The sequence below is a fragment of the Microtus ochrogaster genome, unplaced genomic scaffold (assembly GCF_000317375.1).
Source record: "Microtus ochrogaster isolate Prairie Vole_2 unplaced genomic scaffold, MicOch1.0 UNK10, whole genome shotgun sequence".
In the NCBI taxonomy this organism is placed as follows: Eukaryota; Metazoa; Chordata; class Mammalia; order Rodentia; family Cricetidae; genus Microtus; species Microtus ochrogaster.
In genome coordinates this window covers 6,328,861-6,343,501 of record NW_004949108.1, presented here as the reverse complement: position 1 = coordinate 6,343,501, position 14,641 = coordinate 6,328,861, and positions in this window count along the sequence as shown.

Genomic DNA, 14,641 nt, shown 5'->3' with positions numbered 1-14,641 from the left:
CACCTGCCCAAGAGCATGTGAGATCTTTCCATTTTCTTCTGTCTTCTTCAATTTCTTTCTTAAAAGATTTAAAGATCTTGTCATATAGGTCTTTCACTTGTTTGGTTAGAGTTACCCAAAGATGTTTTATGTTAACTTGTGACTATTGTGAAGGGCGATGTGTCTCTAATTTCCTTTTCAGCCAATTTATCACCTTTGTAAAGGAGACCTACTGATTTTTTTAGTTAATTTTATATCCTATTACATTACTGAAGGTGTTTATGAGGTGTAAGAATTCCCTGGTAAAATTTTTGGGGTCACTTAAGTATACTATCATATTGTCAGCAGATAATAAGAATTTTACTTCTTCTTTTCTAATTTGTATTCCCTTGATCTCCTTTTTTTGTATTATTGCTCTGGCTAGAACATCAAATGCTATATTGGATAGAATAAATAAAAAAAACCTAAGCTGTAGATAAAATTCTATACATGTCAAAGTAGTGAAATGTATTATACTTCAGCCTTCACAAATTGTTTTGAAACAGATAGTACATTGCAGCTTTTATAGAAAGACAACCGGACTCCTAAGTTTAAGGGTCACAAAATTCATAATTGACAGAGTAAGAATTTGAGCTTTTGTCTCTCCTTGTCTAGAACTTATTATATGGCCATATCTCTCTCATGTTATAGAGCATAGCATACTATCACAGAAATTTAGTTTCCATATTTTTAATAAATCATTTTAATGCCCAAAGGGCATTATTCACTCCAAGTATAAGCTTTCTGAGCCAAACCAAATTGGAATGAAATAGTTTGAGAATGAAAATAGAACATTTACAAGCATGTTAGAATTAAATAATTAAATATTTTCTCAATTATTGTTGAATTTAGAGATTATTTTCTTTTGGAGCAGACAGAATTTTCTTTTGTACAGATTTATGGTATGTTCAAATGATAAATAACTATTTAAATATCTTGAGTAAAGCAGTCAATCCTCTCCCTATTCAACTCTGTGACAGGTGCTTCCCAAAGATAGAAGAGCCTTGGGTTGTACAAAATGCCTTAGGCAGGTTTATCTCTTGAGCCTTAAGTGAAATGGCTTCTGATGAGCTGGCTCATGTTCTACATGTTTACTAAGTATCTAAGAACAGTTTGGTAATCGCTCAGGATAGAAGTAGTGATAGCTTTCATGCAGGAAAGGACCTGAGCAGATAGACATTCTTCCAGGTGGTTACGAAATCATCCTTGAGAAGCTCTGAAGGGAAGTCTCATAATAGACTTTACAATATAAATGGTACATACAATTCAGAGATGTTTCTATTTTCCGTGAAGCAAGACAACTCTGTCCCTGAAACCTCACTAAGATGATTATTGACATTGTCTAATTCTATAACAGTTAGTTTACCAGATTTAGATTGTTTACCAACGTTTCTTCATGTAGATATAATAATACCTTAATACCTTTCAATGAGTCAGGGAATGTGTGTAATCTACTTTAGGCATTATCTCATTCCTTTGCTCATAAGAACTCAATGAACATTAAATTTATTGGAATTCTGTAGCTTGAAATTAATTTACTTAACTTGCATTAAGCCCTGGGGTTCTTTCATCTGTCAATGAATTTCCGTGTGCGTTCCTTAATAAGTGGAAATATGTTAAGGTCATGCTTAATGACTAGGATGCAACAACTGTAGCATCTGTTTACTAAACTTCAGTTCTTCCTTTATGCTTCCTAAAAATAATATTTATTGGTAGAATAATTTCTCAAATGAACAGTCCATAAATAAAGGAAGTATGTTATCGACATTCTTCTCTTAAGATTATTTTATTTGATTACTTCAAGTGTTTATGGATTTTAAATATAATTTCCTTTCCATTTATACCACAAAATTGCATTCTCTGAAAATCAAAATAAAATACTGCAAAAGTAGAGTAGGAGGTCAAGATAATAAATATGATTCATTTTATTTAAGCATGTTTAGGATATAGTGCATTTTACTAGATGCAAAACAATCAAAAGTAAGGTTTGATATGAAAATGTTCAGATGTCCTGAACCATTGTGAATTTACATTAAAAAATCTATTAAAAATTGCCTTCAGACAACTTAGTCACTTCTAATCTTACCTGAGTATGGGAATGAGTTAGCTAAAGTTCATGAGTCCTATGATTTTCAGTGGATTTTGAGTTTCCCTTGATATTGATAGAAGCCTTGCTTATGCTGCCCAAGCAGCAGCATGTGTATAGTCTTTAGCCAACCCTCCTTTTCAAATATTTATTTCTCACTGTGGGCTTCATCTGTGTTACTCCTTCATCCCCCCCCCCCAAATGGAAACATTAGTGACTCTATGTTTACCTATAACTTAATGTTTTGAATAATTTTCAGGGGAGCAGGGATGTGGTATACTTGGAGCCAGGGAGATCACTCAGTGGGCAATGAGATTGCTGTTCAATCATGAGGCTTTAGGTTTGGATCCCCAGCATGCAGATAGAAGCTGTAGCTTATACCTCTTACCCCAATGTTGTGTGTTGGATGTGGTGCCATGACAAATGGACTCTAGATGCTTGCTGGCCAGCCAGTATAACCCAAACAGTTAGCTACAGCCTCGGCACGTGACCCTGTTCAAAAGAATTTCTTGGATAATAATAAGTAAAATGTCAGGCTCAGCCACTGGCCTTGGTCTTATGCACACAAACACATATGTACATGTACCCATGCTTGCACACACCATATTAGTTGTCTTTATTTCTATCATTCACATTATAAATATTAATATTTTATATGTATGGGTGTTTTGCTTGCATGCATATCTGTGTTTGAAGATCCTATGGAAGACAGGGCAGAGGACAGTTATGGTTCCTGTTGGAATAGAGTTGCAGACAGTTGGGAGCTGCCATATAGATACTAGGAATCATACCTAGATCCTCTGGAAGAGGAGTCAGTGCTTTTAAACATGCCCCCATTATTATCTTAAATATAATTCAATTGTGTATTTATCAGTAGGGTAGGTTTTCTAGGGCCATTATGGGGATTCACCAACCCTCATGAGTCTCCACTAAATTATTTCAGGTGAGTTTATATAATGTTCTCTGTCTTTAAATCTCTCCCCTTACTCTGCAATGTGCAAACAGAGCCTAGAAAGTTCAAATTGCTTCCAAGAATTTGCACCAATGGTTTGGAGCAAAGCAAATCATGCCAACTTTCTGCAACTTTCAAGGCTTTTATGAATGAGTCTTGGATCAAGGTGCTTTGTAGGTCTGTGGGTTATTACAGCATTAAGAGGAATCATTAAGTTTCTAGTCATTATGCTTATTTTTTAACCGTAAAAAAGCCATAGTGCAGAGGAGAAGTTTTCATTCCGTCGTAAGTCATCAATGTATTCTGCCCCAGAAAATTCATCCACCGTGCCTTTGGGCATGTTCTTCTCCAACCAGACCAAGTACTGGATCACAACCACAGAACCCACAGCTCCTAAACCACCAATGTGCTCCTTGACAAGTGACCACATAGGGACGCAAGGGATAGACCTTTGACTGTGAAGTAAGGAAGCTGGGCAAAGGTGCGCTGTAATGTGGGGATCAACCTGGGCAGCCACACTATCCCAGACACCTCTGGCACTCAGTGGGCATTTTAATCTCCTAAGGTGTCACAACCACGACCATGCTATTAAAGCTTCCCATGTCTTTGAAGCACTCTAAAAAAAAAAAAAAAAAAAGCCATAGTGCTGAAATGGCTAGCTTTTTATTTTACATTAAATGACCATTGTTGGTTATTTTGAAACTGAAAATCCTACAGTTACAAACCTTTTAAACAAGCTGCCCCTCTCTGGATCACAAAGCATCGCCTTCTTTTATCATTTGTTTTCCTTAGACTTCTAAATATAAAACAAATCCATTCTACATAAAATGAAAGTAAAGGAGGAAAAGAATTAAAGCATTAGTAGAAGTCTTGGTTGAGGGGCTGAATGAATGAATCATAAGCTTTCTCCAAAATATGAATATTTTATTTTTAAAATATATATGACAAGCAGAAAAATGATGCAACTCAACTCAATTTAAATACAAAATACATGCAGTAGCTGCTGACTTAATGCATATCTGTGTGCTCTCTATGCCGCCTCTTCATCACGTATTCCATGTGCTCCAAAACTGTAAGTTACTTAGGTGTATACAAAACTGACCAAATTGGGAGTAGATAAATAAATACATACATACATACATACATACAAACATACATACATACATAAGGAGTTTTTGTTGTGTCTAGTTTAATTTTTGAAACAGAAAATGTGTTTTTTTTCTCATAAAATGTATGTTCTCTGGTAAAGCCTATTTGACAAAAATCCAGTACTCCTGAATTGAACAAATGTGTGTCATTTTGCTAGTCAGAAGAGGATGAACTATCTCTCCGGTATGATATTTCTCATCTTTTGAAAGCAATTAAATGTAATTTCCTGATGCAAGTAATCAATATTCTTCTGCTTTAGTTTACTTGCTTATGGGGAACTCATGGAAGTCCTCAAGCAAGTATCATAACAATTCAATGGTTTAAATATCTGAAAAGCATAAAGCTAAATGATATTCATGGAATCACTAGAACGAATGTCTACTCAAAGAAAGGGTACATTTATTTATTTATGTATCTATCTATTTATATTATCTTTGAAATGTTCATCCTACAGAAATTGATGAATTTTTTCCATAGAAATTTACCCAAATGATTCTGAGATCATATTCATGAAAGGGTATTAATTAAGGAAGAATAATGCTCCCAGAATCTTGTTTATCTAGATCTCTCAGCAGTTACACCATGGTAGTAAATTTTAATAAGTTGAATCATCCATGGAAAGTATGACTGAAAGCATCCATGATAATGTCATCAATGATAAAACATAAAGCATAAATACATCAACTTACTTATAAATAAGAGGGAAGAATGAATATTTCTCTATGCAATTAAATGTGGCTGCCAAGACTGACCACTCTGTAGCAGAACAACGTGAGACCTGCCAAGACGTCTCCTAGCATCTGCTCTCCTGGCATTAGCAAGGGAATCCAGGTGCAGAACAGTCATTGGCAAAACCTCAGATTAAGTTCTGAGATTTGTAAGAACCCAGATGACAGGTAGGATTCTCAGCCAAGAATAGGAGATGGCAATTCAGACAGAGTAGGAATGCAAAAAAAAAAAAAAAAAAAAAAAAAAAAAACCTCAGAAATTATTTAAAAACTACTGAAACTAAGCAATTCGGAGGGAAGTTTCCCCAGGCAGTTTTTATTGCACATATTATTTCTGTCTGGTAAAGTATAAAATACTACCCATTTATTGTGTTTCTTTTTTCTTGCTGCAACAGAAATTAATATGGACTGACTTTAAGATCGTGTTTTGAACTTTGCCAGGAAAATCAGAAAGCAATGCCTGCTCTTATGAGATAGAGAGGCCACTGACACAATATAGAAAGAATTCCACAATATAGAAAGAATTCCATCTAAGTTCAGCTTGAAAACCAGTATGTTCTTTGTGTTACTCATGAGTGCTTCAAAGTATCAACACCACCCAGAATTCTGGGCAGCTCACAGGACATCTATACACCTGAAGAGTCCTACCAGCAATATGGATAACATACAGAAAAACCTGTACTACCAGACAGCCTCTCTGGAATCATAGAGGTAGGTCTAACAGTGACTCTCCTCTTCTGAGGCAGTAACTTATTCCTTAAATAATCTTATGGGGGAAGGCAGAGCCCTTGTGGATTTCTTGATATCTCCCTTCCTTCCATAGGAGAAGGAAGTTAGGTCAGATACTATGAGGGTCTCACGGCTTCTCTAATTCAAAATGCTAATGGTTATGTCCAGTGCGGAGGGTACAACCAGAGGACATGTCTTTATCTGAGTGTGTCTGAGATCTATTCATTATGCAAAAAGTTGTCCACAGTGTACAATCTAATGTGAAGCTTATAAGAGGTAGCTGCATTGAAGTGAAATATTGAAAGTTCACATCAACCCCTGGTATTTACCATGTGAATGGACCATCACAGAGAAAGAAGGTGTGTAACCCAACACAAGGGGTTTATTGATTAATAATCTCAACTGTCAGCTTGATAAAACCTAGAAACATGGGAGACAGACCTACAGGCATGCTAATTGAAAATTACCTTAATTTTCGAAAGCCACAGAGAAACCCTGTCTCGAAAAAAAAAAAAAAGAAAATTACCTTAATTTTTATATTGGATTGGGAAGATATTTCTACTATGGGTATTAAACTTCCCTGTGCTGGGATCCTGGAGTGTATGAAAAGAAGAAAGGGGACTAAAGACAATTGACCATTAATTGGTCTGCTTCTTCTCTGTGCGATGTGATCAGCTACTGCAAGCTTTTATAGCTCTTCCCCACAATGACAGACTATAATTGTGGGTTATAAACCCAAATAAGCTCTTCTTTCCAAAGTGGTTTGTGTTAGGGAAATTTACCAGAGTAAAAGAAATTAGCCAAGACAGACAGCTATCATTAGAGATGAAGAACCAAAACCTTTTATATTCTGTGTATAGGTTTGAGCAAGATCTCAATTTAGAACCAAGATTATGATATATGCTGTATTTTCAACTATCTGAACTTTCGAAATGCTGAAAATATGTTTTAGACTTCACCAATATTATAAATAAATAAATATTGGTCACATGGTTAGAAACCTAAATAAAATAAATATTTCCTTACTGATAATAGTATGAAAATCATAGAACTCAGTAAAAGAATATTTTTAAGTTTTTCATTTATACAGACCATTCTAGTTTGCATATCCCTGCATGCTAATCCTATCTCTTTAGCCAGTTTTGAGAATTCTATGTACGTATACATAGCCAATTTTAATTGGATCATCCATTTTCTGGATTTTTATTCATTTGTTTTGGGGGTTCTTTGTATATTCTGAATATTAATCCTTTTTGTTACTCACATATCTAGTTGAGAAAGATTGCCTCTCGTGCCATTGGTTTGCTTTTCACTGCATTGAATGACTGCTCTGCTGTACAGATTTTTAATTTTATGAAGGTCAGTTTGTCAATTGTTGGACAAACACCCAGGCCAATGGAGTCCTATTTAAAAAGACTTTTCTTATACTTATATGTATAATTTCTTTTGGAATTTTTGGCATTTCAGGTTTTACATTGAAGTCTTTGATCCAATTGGAGCTTATTTAATAAAGGGTGATTGATATATCCCTCATTTCTTTCTTCTGTGTAGTGAGCATCCAATTTTCTCAGCACTGTTTGTTGAAGATGTTGTCACTGCTCCACAGTGTATTTTTTCATTGCTGTCAAATATCAGATGGCTTTAATTATGTGCATTCATCTTGGGGTATTTTTCCATTGATCTCTTTTTGTACCCATCCCCTGCTGGTTTTATTACTATAGCTATGTAATACAGCTGGAAATTTGATGTTGTAATCCCACCAGCATTGTTCTTTTTGCTCAGGATGGCTTTGACATTTTGATTTCATGTGGATTTTAGGATTGTTTTGTTCTATTGTGAAGAATGCCATGGAGATTTTAAACTGTGATTTCATTAAATTTGTAATTGATTTTGGTGGGGCAGTGATTTTTACGTTAATTCTACAAATCCTTAAGCATAGGGAGTCTTGCTATCTTCTGTTGTCTTCTTCTGTCTTTTCCAGTGATTTAAAAGTTTCATTGATGGAGTCTTTTATGTTCTCAATTAAGCTTATCACAAAATTTCGTATCGCTATGGAGAGTGGGGTATTCTTGCTGTGTGTGAAGTTGGTAAATAGAAAGTTTATTCTATTTTGTAAATCTCATTTTACTAAGGACTATTGACTACTTCTAAAATCTTCCTGGTGGAATTCGGAGGTCTTCTAAGTGTCATACCAAATAGAAAAAAAGGTGAACAGCATTTGGTATCTCTCAACCATTTTTACTTTTTCTTTTGGGAATTCTGTGTTCAGATCCATTTCCTATTTGTTAATTGGATAACAATTGATTTCTTGCACTTGATTACCTCCCAAAACATAAAAACAAGATCTCATTTCTGAACAGAGCACATACTTTGACCACAGGACTTAGAGGAATTGAGCTAAAGCTGACCTAGAAGTCTCCTTTTTGAGGATTAAATCTCAGATTACTGGAAAGTGCTACACAAGAGGCCAAACCAGAAATGCAGTCAATACTCACAAAACTGGAACATTTATGATCCACTACAGTGACCAGCATGACAAAATATCCCTAAGAGGGCAATGGTGGCAGTCTTGTCTTGGAGGTATACAACTCCTGTCTAAGTAGATCTAAGGTCAGTTCAACAGGTAGGAAACTAGCCAACCACCTCTCGCTGGGGAGTTCATGAACCCTAGAGGTGAATTCACTACTATCATTTTCCTAAATCAATATAGTTTGAAACTATATGCCAAGTACATCTCATTATACCTACAGGTAAGTGTAGCTCTCACTTTTAGAAATAGAGACTATTGCGCAGATTTGCTACTGGTCAAAACGCAGAGAGTAAATGACCATAAGGTCCCTGTCCAGTTGGTACATCTGCAATGCAACTTTTATTCTTAAGAATATGAGAACATCATGGAGATAAAACACAAAGAGATGGCAAATTCCAAAGGACCAGAAACCTGCTGCTAGATGGTGTTTCCCAGACATGGCAGTGATTTGGAACCCATAAAATCTCATCCTAAACAAGACCTGTGTAATGACAACACCAGATAACATGCCAAAATTGATAAAGAAAATTTCACAAGGCCCCATTCGCTACCATGAGAGATGCAGGAAGTCATCCACCACTGAGAGGAGGAGGAATTGATTTTTTTCTAGGGATAGGCTCACTACTAGGTTGGTCAATCTTAAAAACGCGTACATGTATGCAATTATAAATTGATTTAGTAGTGCATGTGTGCATCTGTATATGCATTTACATAAATATATAACAATCATAATTATAGGAGACTAACCCATTTGCCTGATAGGGATTTGGGGAGGTGAAATAAATACTCATACATACAATTCTCAAAAAAATAAAAGAAATAAGAGAACAAAACTATTGGAAGGTTTTTGTTGACTGGTAGAGATTACAGTCTCCCCATTGCCTGTCTACATGGAGTTCCCTCCCTCCAGCATAACTTCCTTTCTCTACCTGTCTTTTCTGGAGAATATCCATGGAACTGTAGGACTGACCTTATCAGAAAGCTCTTTCTAAGCCAGATACCTGATTTATCTTTAGCTTGTCCCTTGAAACAGATTTTTGCTAAGAAGACTGTTGCTAGGAGCTACATACAATCCTTGTGATAGGAGTGTGCCACTCAATGCAAATTATGGTTTTTCCCCAGGTTCCCCAATTCTATACATTCCTTATATTCTGGAATAATGCTGAGCTGATTCACAGAAATCTGTCTCCAAGAGGACTGTCTTTGTTTGTACCCTTGTGGGCCAATTCAGCAAATGATCTGGAACTAAGCAGGCTCATATAACAAAAGAAAAATAATAGTCCTATTTTCCTGGCACCTCACTATTGCAGCTGTAAGAAAATTCATAGAAAGATACAGTTATATGTTATTACTACCATCATTAAGGTGTACATGAAATAAACTATTGTCTTGGTGTGGATTTAGGCAAAGTAAGGGTTACCAGAAGAGGAATTGCAATCTATTAGAGTGGTTCTTAACCTGCCTAATGCTATGATCCTTGAATACAGTTCCCCAAGTGGTGATGACCCCCATTCATAAGATTATTTCATTGCCACTTCATAACTATAAGTTTGCTAATGTTATGGATTGTGATGTAAGTATTTGTGTTTTCTGGTGGCCTTAGGTGACCCCTGTGAAAGTGTTGTTTCACCCCCCAAAGGGGTTGTGACCAACAAGTTGAGAACTATAGTGCTGTTATTTTAAAGACATATTTATTGGTGTACACAGGCTTCACCCCTAAAGGTGGAATTTCAATGGTTTTACATATTCTCACAGACTTGTGCATCCTTCAGCAATATGTGACCCTAGAATGTTCTAATCATTCCTGAAAGAATCCTTGTATTCATTAGCAGTCACTAATATCCCTTAAGCCTAGACACCACTAAGGTGAATCTGGGTTTGTGTGAGTTCGACCCTTACACATTTCATGTAAATGACAGTCTTTCGCCTTCTGTTAGCTACTTCCTCCATCTGTACAGGGGGTGGGTATGTGAATGCCTCGTTAATTTCTATTGCCAAAAACTATTTCACTGTATACCTATCCATTTATTCTTTCATTACTCAGCTGACAGAAATATGTCCTGTTTTTTAATGATGAATTCTGTTATATGAATGTTTATAAGATATTTTATATAGACATAATCTTTGATATTTTGGTTTAGACTTAGGAATAAGACTATCCAATTACAGGATAACCTTACACTGGTGGTGCGAAGGAAATGGCAGCCTGACTCCTCAAGGGAGTGTCCTGTTTTATATTCAGACCATCAATATATGAAGCAACCGATTTCGACCTCTCTGATGGAACACGTTAGTGTCTGCCTTCTTCATTAAAGCTATCCTAGTATCCTTGAGGTTGTCCTTTGTAGCTGTTTTGTTTACATGTGTAGCAGCTGTAATACTTCCTAGTGTCTTTTCATATACACACTGGCCATTTGTGTTTCTTTTTTTTTTTTTGAAGAAATACAGCTTCAAACCCCATATTCATTTTAATCGATCTTTTAATTTGTTTGTTTTGCTTGTTGTCTTTTGGAAGTGGTCTTTATATATTCCACACAATATCACTATCAAAACTGTGATGTGCAGATACTTTTTCCCATTCTCTGGATTGCTTTTCATAAGGTGCCCTTTACACCAAGGTGTTTAATTAGGTGAAGTCTGATTGATTTTTCTCTGTTGTTGTTGACTCATGTCTTTTAACAGAAAGGTTTAACATAAACATCGGTGTCTATTAATTCGCACGTGTGTGTGTGTGTGTGTGTGTGTGTGTGTGTGTGTGTGTGCATGCGCATCTGGGTGCCTGCATACTTGCAAGGAATGTGAGACTGCAGATTAGTGCTTTCCTTTTGCATATGGAATCATCATGTTAGTAATTGCTCTTGGAAACAATATTCTCCTTTAATCTAGAAACTCTAGCTTATAAGTGAATTGACCAAAATATTAAATTTTTATTTGGATCTCAGCTACATTCCCTGAAAATATATTCATTTCCATAAGTCAATGTCTCATTTCCTTTAATATAATAATTGAAATGATTTGGTTTCAGCCTTTTCCCTTATGTTCAGTATTAATTTTGTTATACTGGATTTATAAAACTTCCTATGAATTTTAGTGACAACTTTCAAGTGTTTTAAGACTTCTCAGTTGTGACTTTGGAGAAGATCATGATGAACTTATTACCAAGTTGTATAGGATTGTACATTTTTGTTATTGTAATGATTCTACCTTAGAACAAGGGACATGGATTATATCCATCTATTATATTTACTTTAATTTCTTTCAACTAATATTCACATCTTTTAGTATAAGTATTTTAATTTATTATAGTAAGATTACCCCATGGTTATTTGTATAAGAATGACTCCCATAGACTCAGATATTGGAATGCTGAGTCAATGGGGAGTATAACTCTTTGATAGAATTAGAAGAATTAGGAGGTGTGGCTTTGTTGGAGGAAGAATTGTCACTGTGGTGGGCTTTGAGGTTTTAAAAGTCCATGCTAGGCTCATCCTGTGGATCAGGATGTCACTCTCAACTACTTCTTCAGCACTTTGACTGTCATGCCTACTGCCATTTTCCCCACCATGATGATAATGAACTAAGTTTCTGAAACTGTATAAACAAGGCTCCAATTCAGTGATTTCTTTTATAAGAATTACTGTGGTCTTTGTGTCTCTTCACAGTAATAGAACCCTGACTGAGACTCCCAAGGGGAAAGAGCTACGATTTAAGGGATAAATGCATTTGCTCTACAAACCTGACAGCCTGAATTTGAGACTCAGAGCCCATTTAAAGGTGAAAAGAAAGAGCTAATTCCACAAAACTATTCTTTGAGCTCCACACCACACTATGACATACACACATACCTACCATATATTTAAACAATAATGATAATAACAATAATAATATTTTTTAATTGTATACCCAAATATTTGCTTGCTTTACTTCTACTAAATGTTGACTTGCTAACTTCTGTCAGTAGATTCTTCATTTACAACACACTAGAATATAATTGTTCCCTCTACAGATATTCATTCTGTAACCTTGTTGAACCAATTTATTTAACCATGTTATATCAGTACACTATCCTCCACAAGCAGAAATAGCATACAAATTCTCTTTTCTAATTGTTACCTCACTTGTTATGTAATTACTAGAAAACAACAGCATGGATCCAATGTTAGGAAGTGCTTGTCAGAATACTTGGGTTGGAGGGTTGTATTTTTCATGCTCCAACAGAAAAAAAAAATCTATCTTGACCTTCCCTAAGTGTGGATAATGTTTAATGTTAATCCATGCTTAGTGATTAGGCCTTCTGAAGGCTGCAAACAACTATGACCTTTTAACTAATCTACATCAGCCCAAGGATCATTGAACACTTCCAAAACAATCTATGCATATCTCATTCTTCAGATTTTTCTCTGAAGATTTTTAGTCATCTTTGTTTGTTTTGGCTGGCATTGCCACCCCATACACTTGTCCTATTAACTGGTGGCACTGATCATTTTAAACAAATTCTATGAAAGTAGGGTTCTTTGCACTGAGCAAGAACCAAGCCAGGACAGACGAGTATGTATCCTCTGGATGGTGGCTTTATTAAGAGATTCCATCCCAGGTTCCACAGCGGCAACCGTTTAGCTATGTGTCTTTGGAGGGAGTTCCTCATTGTAATCATTGTTTCTAACTTGCTATTTCTATGATTCTATAAATACAAGGCATCAACTTTTGCAATACCACACAGGTAAGGGGAGGGAACTAGAGTTGTAGGAAGTTAAAAAACTAGAATATGAGCTTTATAGTCTTGACACATATCTCTTGAATAAAACTTACCAGGCTGCTATGCAGAGCTCCGCAGGCTACAGAGGTCTGCAGGTTAACCCTGATGATGCCCACACGCGTTCTCTGCGCTATTGTTTCAGGTGTGATCATGCTGTATAAGCTCTAGGATGTTATTAGAGGTTGTTAATTACTATATTCCAGAGATGTGTCAAGTCTGTCTTATTACTAGGATAAGCATCCATCACAGCCTTAATTAACTACCTCTTAAAATGTTAAGATATAAATAATGTAATCATTACTGTAAGTAGGATTTGTATGTGTTGAAAAACAGAAAATAAATAGCCTTTAACAAAATGTAGAGAAGACAATAATTTATCAGAAGTAGTATTCACAGAGTTGTATGACAATTTTGAATGTTTTGTGTGTCAATATGTGTATTTGGAGTAGAAAAAAAATAGTGTGAGCAGTTGCAAAAGATATACAACTATGAGATATGTTGGGAAAGATGAGTTGAGAATAAATATCTTTAAAAATATATTTTTCACTTTTATATTAAATCTATAAAAATAACTTCTACTTGTTATTATAGGAAACAAACTCAGACAAATCTGATTTTTTGTTGTTGTTGTTGTATACTTTTGTTTTTCAAGACAGGGTTTTCCTGGTTGTAATGGAACTTACTTTGTAGTCCAAGGTTGACCTTGAACTCATAGAAATCTGCCTGCCCCTACCTAACAAATTCTGGAATTAAAGGCATGCACCACCAGGCCCTGCAAAAATACGAACTTTTGCCATCACAAAAACTGATCAGGTATCCTCTTAGGAGACCATTTTGCATAACTCTCCTTTAGACTAAATGTCTTAGAGATGTACATATTGAGTGTTCTGTGGTTGGATAGGATGGAAGATGGATAGTCTCGTTGAGAATCACAAATTCAGATGCATCCATATAGTAAGTATAGCTAACAATGCTGGGGAAAGAATGACATCATTTGAAACCTTGGGCATGAAGTTATGAATCAATGAATTAGAGGACATATTCTTACAGAAGATCCATGTTCTTTTCCCACAGCCTCAGGGTGGTTCATAACTCTTAGCAGCAATAGTCCCATGTGATCTGAAACCCTATTGTGATGTTTGATGGCAGCAGACACATGAGTGGTTCATATATATAAATATATGAACAAAATACTCATACACAAAAAATAAATACATCTTTAAAAAGGAATAATTTAAAAGTAATTGAGTGCCTATAAAAATGACCAGTCAGATAAGGGCAATGGCTACCAAGCCTTGAACCTAATTTCAATCCAAGAGACACACATGGTATGGTGGGAAAGAAACATCTGACCTACAGGCTGTTTTATCACCTCCATATATTCACCATGTCACACAGGAATGCACATGTGTATACTAGATAAATGCAATTTTTTAAAAAAATTGAGGATAAAATGAGAAAAGAAGTCACGAAATAATCATAATACAATAAAAATAAAATACATTTGTGTATCTTGATGTTTTTAACAGATATTCTTATGGTTGTAACTCTAAAAGAATATGGATGAGTGAGAATATGATTTTTAAAAATACTACACTTTTAAGATCCCGATTTTTTGCCTGGCAATCTTGTCTACTTCCCCTACCCAGGAGGATAGCTATATGTTTTTCTTTGGGTTCACCTTCTTATTTAG